The sequence below is a fragment of the Seriola lalandi genome, unplaced genomic scaffold (assembly GCF_002814215.2).
Source record: "Seriola lalandi dorsalis isolate HSWRI2012SDOR001 ecotype SW California unplaced genomic scaffold, Sedor1 jcf7180002054571, whole genome shotgun sequence".
NCBI lineage: Eukaryota > Metazoa > Chordata > Actinopteri > Carangiformes > Carangidae > Seriola > Seriola lalandi.
The window spans coordinates 366,958-373,522 of NW_019525124.1; the positions used below are offsets into that span (position 1 = coordinate 366,958).

A 6,565-nucleotide genomic window follows, 5' to 3' on the forward strand; every position below is an offset into this window, starting at 1 on the left:
GGGGAGAGTTTAGCTCAAAAAGGCATCTCTCCTTGACTCTACCTCCCTCATTCAAAATGGCTGCCACTTTCTCCAACTGTTTAGGGGAGTTTGTTTGCTGAATCTGCTAGTGTGTTTTGTCAGAGTTGATGATGGTGTTGTTTGTGGTAGCATAGGCAAGATAAAGAAAAACGTGGTGTGAGGAGCAGTGATGGCTGGCATTAGGGGAGTGACTCTGGGACGCCAGTGATCACTGTCTAGCCTCCTGGAGGTGTCGTGGGACCAACTAGACGAAACACTGGTGAAAGGAGGTTCCCACCTGATGACCCCAAAGACATGTTAGTTATCACGATGTATGATGTCTGTATAATTAATAGTTATCATAGGACATGTTAAGCTTAGGGAGCTATTCACTGAGTCTGGTCCATTTTCTGTAGCACAAGTTTCTTGTGTTTATCTTAACATGGGCAACGTGGGCATAACCCACAAGGAAAGCTAAGACCACGAAGGGGCCGTTTCCCCACAGCCCAATATCCGTTTCAAATAATCCACATGGACTTTATAGAATTAAACCAAACTGAAGGGAAAAAGTATTGTCTAGTCATAGTGGATGCGTTTTCAAAATGGATTGAACTTTTCCCCACAAAACACCCTGATGCACTAACGGTGGCTAAAGCATTGTGCAAGGATATCATACCAAGGTATGGGATCCCTGAAAGAATATATAGTGATAACGGAACTCATTTTGTCAACCAGATCGTCAAAAAGGTTGGAACAATGTTCCATATCGACTTAAAAAAATCACTGTGCTTATCATCGACAAAGTGCAGGGCTAGTGGAACGCACAAACGGAACTATTAAAAATAGATTAAGGAAGTGCATTGAGGAAACAGGAAGGCCATGGACACAGTGTTTAGACTTAAACTATACATAAACATTACATCCACCACGGGGTTAACTCCATACGAAACTCTGGAAGACCCTATAAACTACCCCAATTTAAAAATCAATGGGAAACAGATGAGGAAGCTAATCTAGCAGATTACATGAGAAAAATATTAGAGAAACAGAAACAAAAACTGACTGATGAGAATCCTTCTGTCTCCCAAGAGGTAATCCAATTAGTGGAACCGGGAGACTGGGTGCTCAGGTATTGATAACAACTCCCACTGCGGTAAAAATAGCAGAAAGATCAACTAGGATTCATCTGACCCATTGCAAAAAGGTCATTTCGGTTGAAAGCTCCGATAGGGGAGGAGAGCCAAAGACTGATAATAGGGTGGATCCAGACATGTAGAGGCTGGATAGACCCGAAAGTCAGTGAAGATTTTATAACACACTGAACCCAGTAGAGGAGGAAATCTTTCAGCCGCAATGACTCCCAATGGGTTAAAGAACGCCATTCGAGGTTGGATGGTGACACTGTTCCTAATTCTAACCTTTCTGCTTGTGTGGTACTTATGCGAACCACCGAAGGAAGGACTAACTAGAAATAAGACTCTTAGCCTAACTCAGCAAAATATAACCCACAAAAGAAGCAGGCGTAGCACAGATCATGGGTGGGATAGCGTACCTTGGATAGTAAAGTGGACATATGATAATGCTATCCGTGTAACCGTAGCTCCCAACAACAGCACTGTTCTAACCATTCCTATCAAAAACCCTCAAGGGATTTTGGGGTAACAACCAGCTGACTCCAACTACAGGGGAAGGGTGGGATTCTCACTGGTGGTACTTAACCAGCAGTGTTTTAGATGTAAGTTGGAATACTCTAATCACTGACGAAAGCCAATATTGGGCACTAGGGTCAGAAGCGTCAGCAAAATATTTCAAGGATAAAATAACCTTAACACACAACGGTGCGAGTTTAGGATTAACAGTATCCTTACCTGCCGGTCCCTACCCTGTGCCCAACACTACCTTAAACGAAACGTTGTGTTTTACATTTTTATTGTGGGCCAGACATTCCGGGATAGATCCACATTATCCTTTCCTAATGTGTGTAAATAACACCATGAAGCAGAGTGATGCGCCAATAACCAATAGTTATACGGCAATCAAGGTCTTTAACGCTGAAAGGAAAGATGTCGATGAATGGTTTAGGGTTACTACAGGAGTTTCGGGACAAAGCAACAATTGGTTACTTATGGTAGAGCAGGCTGCAAATATGTCTAAAAAGAGACTGTGTGGTGTGCATGAGTCCTAGGCCAATTCTACAAGTAATCCCTGCAATAATCCCACAACAGTGTGTGATTGAAGTTATGAACAAAACAAATCCAAATTCCACATGTAGCAGCTGGGATTCTGTTTTTCCCATCACCAAGGCAACAGCAAAGAAACCTGTGTTCTCTAAAAAGGTGGCACCTGGTAATTTTACATGCGTTAACATGACCGGTAGTGGCCAATATCTAAGTAATCTCTCTGAATCTGAGTGCACTGAATGCATAATCACAACAGCCAATCTCAAGCCTGTGTCTCCAGGAGACATATGGTGGTGGTGTGGGGATGACAGGATATTTGACAGATTCCCTGCAAATGTAACAGGATTGTATGCCTTAGTAACTTTACTGTTACCTGTATCTATATATCCCATATCAGTAAAAGACTTAACAAAAAATCTAAATGCCAAAATGCCCCAACAGTGGCATCTAAAGAAAAGAGCAGCGGCATGGAGATCAGACAACGATCCTACATGCATTGATGCTATTGGGGTGCCAAGAGGGGTACCTGACGAGTACAAATTGGATGATCAGGTGGCTGCTGGATTCGAATCATCAATTTGTTGGTGGTGTACAATTAATAAAAACGTAGACAGAATAAATTACATCCACTATAACGTTCAGAAATTGGGAAATTGGACAGAAGCTGGGTTCGAGGCGGTACATGGTCAACTAGCTGCAACATCACTCATGACTTTCCAGAACAGAATAGCGGTTGTCATGCTCTTGGCGGAAAAAGGAGGAGTGTGTGCAATGTTCGGTGAACGATGCTGCACATTCATTCCTAATAACACTGCTGCTGATGGCAGCCTCACCAAAGCTATAGAGGGCCTTCGAACTCTAAATGGCAAAATGAAAGATCACTCAGGAGTAGATACCACGATGTGGGATTCATGGATGGATGCGTTTGGAAAATATAGAACTCTGGTATCCTCTGTGTTGGTCTCAATAGCAGTATTTGCTGCTGTCTTAACCTTATGTGGATATTGTTGTATTCACTGCATACGTTCATTGTTAAATCGTCTTATTACCACAGCCATCTCACCCATGGGAAACCAAATAGCACAAATGTATCCACTATTAGGTAAAACATCTGATGGTGATACCGATAGTGAGGATGACGATGCTGAAACAACGTATTATGGAGTACCTGACCTATTACCTAACCCTGGAGATTGTGAGTAAAGTAATCTCTCAGGAGACTCTGAGTGTAAGCATATTTGTGTTCATAAAAATGATCTTACAACTGAAAATCTTTTGAAGTAGTTGTCTAAGTGATATGAGAATTTGAGCAAATGTGATAAACAGGAGGGAAATGTTGGAATAATTGTATATATGGATTTCTCATATTTATTAACAAACCATGTATCCTGCTTTACAGCCCTATAATCATGCATACAGTTTGTCTTATAATAACCATGCATATAGTTTGTCTTGTGATGAAGTTGTTTTGCAGGTAGTAGCTGCTGAGGAGATCACAAGCTGTCACGATGCATAGAGCAGACTGGCACCAGCCTGCTCTACTACTACATCATGGGATGAACATTTGAACAATGTATCATCTGGCACCCATCATATTGCTTTTGTTTGATTCTCAGTTCTTTAAGATAAGCAATGACTTGTAACTAAAGAATGCTTGGAATGCCTTATGTGATAATAAAAAGAGAGGAGACGGTGGAATATGCTCAGAGCGGGTTGGAGATTGTAACTGAGCATATCTCTGTCCGTTCTCCTCGGGAGTAAGAAATAACGCTCTTGTCTTTCTCTTCGTTGTGTCAGTATTAAATGTCTTAGGTGGTGTAAACCTGACACCTTCTTGCAACAGTATGGGCTGTGGAACACTTCCGCAGCTACATCAGGGGACAGAAAGTGGTCATCGAGACATGTCATCAACCGGTCGCCTTCCTGAATAGCCAACGACCGAGGGAAGACCGCGTGTCCAACAGCCGCATTGCAGCTTGGATGATGGCAGTGCAAGGCTATGACGTGGAGGACAAATATGCACAAAACCATAAAATGGCCCTGGGTCAAGGCTTAGCCGAATGCCAACATTGTGAGAGTGACGATCAACCAGACTCCCAATCTTCAATCATCCGCTCGCCAACCTTACCCTCGAGCCACCGTTACCACAATGACAACACCTGTCTAGACCTGCCGAAGGTTTACGTGGATGGCTGCTCATTCCATCACGAGAGCCAAGTCCAAGCGGGAGTCGGTATAGTTTGGGTCAACCACAAGTCAGATGAGCCAACCCACTAGGAGCAAAGACGAGTCAGTATGCAGAAGTCGCTGCAATACTCATCCCCATTCAACAAGCCACCAGACTGTTGGACAGCTGGTGATTTGCTCGGACTCAAACTATGCCCGACACAGTTCCATCTCCCACTTCCCCATGTGGAAAGGAAACGGTATGAGAAATGCACGGAATAAAGAAGTCAAAAATGCAGAGCTCTTTTTGGCTTGTGACCGCCTCATGATGGACCACGGAATGGTAGTATACTGGAAGAAGGTGAAGGGTCACTCCCAAAGCATAGGTCCTGACAAAGATGGCAATGACGAAGCTGACTGCCTAGCCAAACTCGGCGCTGAACAGGGCACGCCCTGGGAGTTCAGCGAAGAGTGGCTTCCAAAACCACAAATCAAGGTGGTGAATGCCATCACCCGCCGACAGGCGAGGGAAAGAATAGAGAATCCCCAAACGTGCACGCAGCCACTGCACCTCGGCCGAAAACCCGGCGATGCGGATTTGATTGCTATGCAAGAACAGGATCCCGCCATCCAAGCCATCCGGCAACTGGTGTCCAATCCCACAACACAGCCAACCTCTCCATCACACGAGTCTAAAGAACTGCAGGCTCTCCGTCATGTCCAACACAAGTTGAGGTTCGACAGAGGACTCCTAGTCTACACCTCAGAAAGACAGGTGCCAGCCCGATGGGTAGTTCCTACAGACCATAGGGGGGGTGATGCTAGCACACGCCCATGATCTACCAGTAGGAGGACATCGGAGCTACAAAGTCACTCTCAAGACTCTTCAGCAAGTTGCGTACTGGCCATCCATGGCTCGCGATGCACAATTATACGTCCAAGGATGTTTAGTGTGCAGTCGTTTCCAACCAACGCGACCGCTGAACCGTGTCCCCTTTAGAAGCCGTGGGTACACCTTCCCCTGGTCCCATCTACAAATGGACTGGATCGGCCCAGTCCCCAAATCCTCAAGAGGCAATAAATACCTCTTAACAGTGACCTGTGCGTTCACCAAGTGGGTGGAGTGCCTCCCGAAACCCAACGATACAGCGGTGATGACAGCTGTTCTGCTGCTGAACCACGTGTTCAGCCGATGGGGACTGCTACTATCGGTCGACTCAGACAGAGGCACCCATTTCACTTCAAACGCGATGACCACCATGTTTAACATACTTGGAACGAAAATCAACTTTCCACATCCCTTACCACCCCCAGTCATCAGGCCAGGTAGAGCGTGCAAATCGTACCATAGTCAGTATGCTGAAGAAATATGTCAGCACAAATGGCAAAGACTGGGATGTGAAACTCCCCCTGGTGCTAATGGCTATCCGGTCAACACTGCACCGCTCCACAGGACTGACTCCCTTCGAGATGATGACTGGGAGGGAAATGACTCTCCCGCTGCACCTCCTGTACCGCCCAGAAGACGTCAGTGTCGTAACGGCATACACAGCCCACCAATATGTGACGGACCTGCGCGACCACCTCCAGGCAACTTTTGCATGCGCCCAAAAGAATTTGGAAGCCAGCGTCAAAGGAGCCAAAGCCTATTATGAGAGGAAAGCGTCCCAGCAGGAGTACCAAATAGGGGATAAAGTACGCTACTTCCAATTTACCAACCCAGCTGGACAGTCGAAGAAGTTCCTACCCAGCTGGTCCGGTCCCTAGGAAATCATCGGGAAGCTCTCCCCCGGTGGCCTACCGGATTAGAGTCTAAGCCCAGTCAATCACCAACATACAAGTGGGTCCACGCAAACCAGATCAAACCCTTCCGACCAGACTCAATCCCAGAAGTAGAGACAACCTCCTCAGTCGGACAGGATGGAGTAGGCAACACCCCATAGGGGGGAGAGGGCAGGTAGTAGGTCCATAAAAGGTAAAGGCATGCCTCCAACCTCCCCGCCGGCATGCACTAACACCTAATCCCCCTCATCCCTCACAACCAATAATTCAAACTCTGATCTGTCCTAGGATGAGACTCCCTTGGTACCCTGGCATCCTCTTCTGCCTACGAGTGGCTGTGCTCACTGAAATCGCATCCTATCGTCCTGCAAGAGATACCAGGATTTCTAATCACCCGGTGCAATGTGTACACCCAAAGAGTCTTCATCAGACTAGAC

General features: G+C 45.9%; 1 pseudogene; it reads left to right on the forward strand.

Moving 5' to 3' along the window:
* Positions 1 to 3,315: 3,315 nt before the first annotated feature.
* LOC147818514 (protein NYNRIN-like) lies at positions 3,316 to 6,113 on the forward strand (annotated as a pseudogene).
* The last annotated feature ends 452 nt before the right edge of the window (positions 6,114 to 6,565 follow it).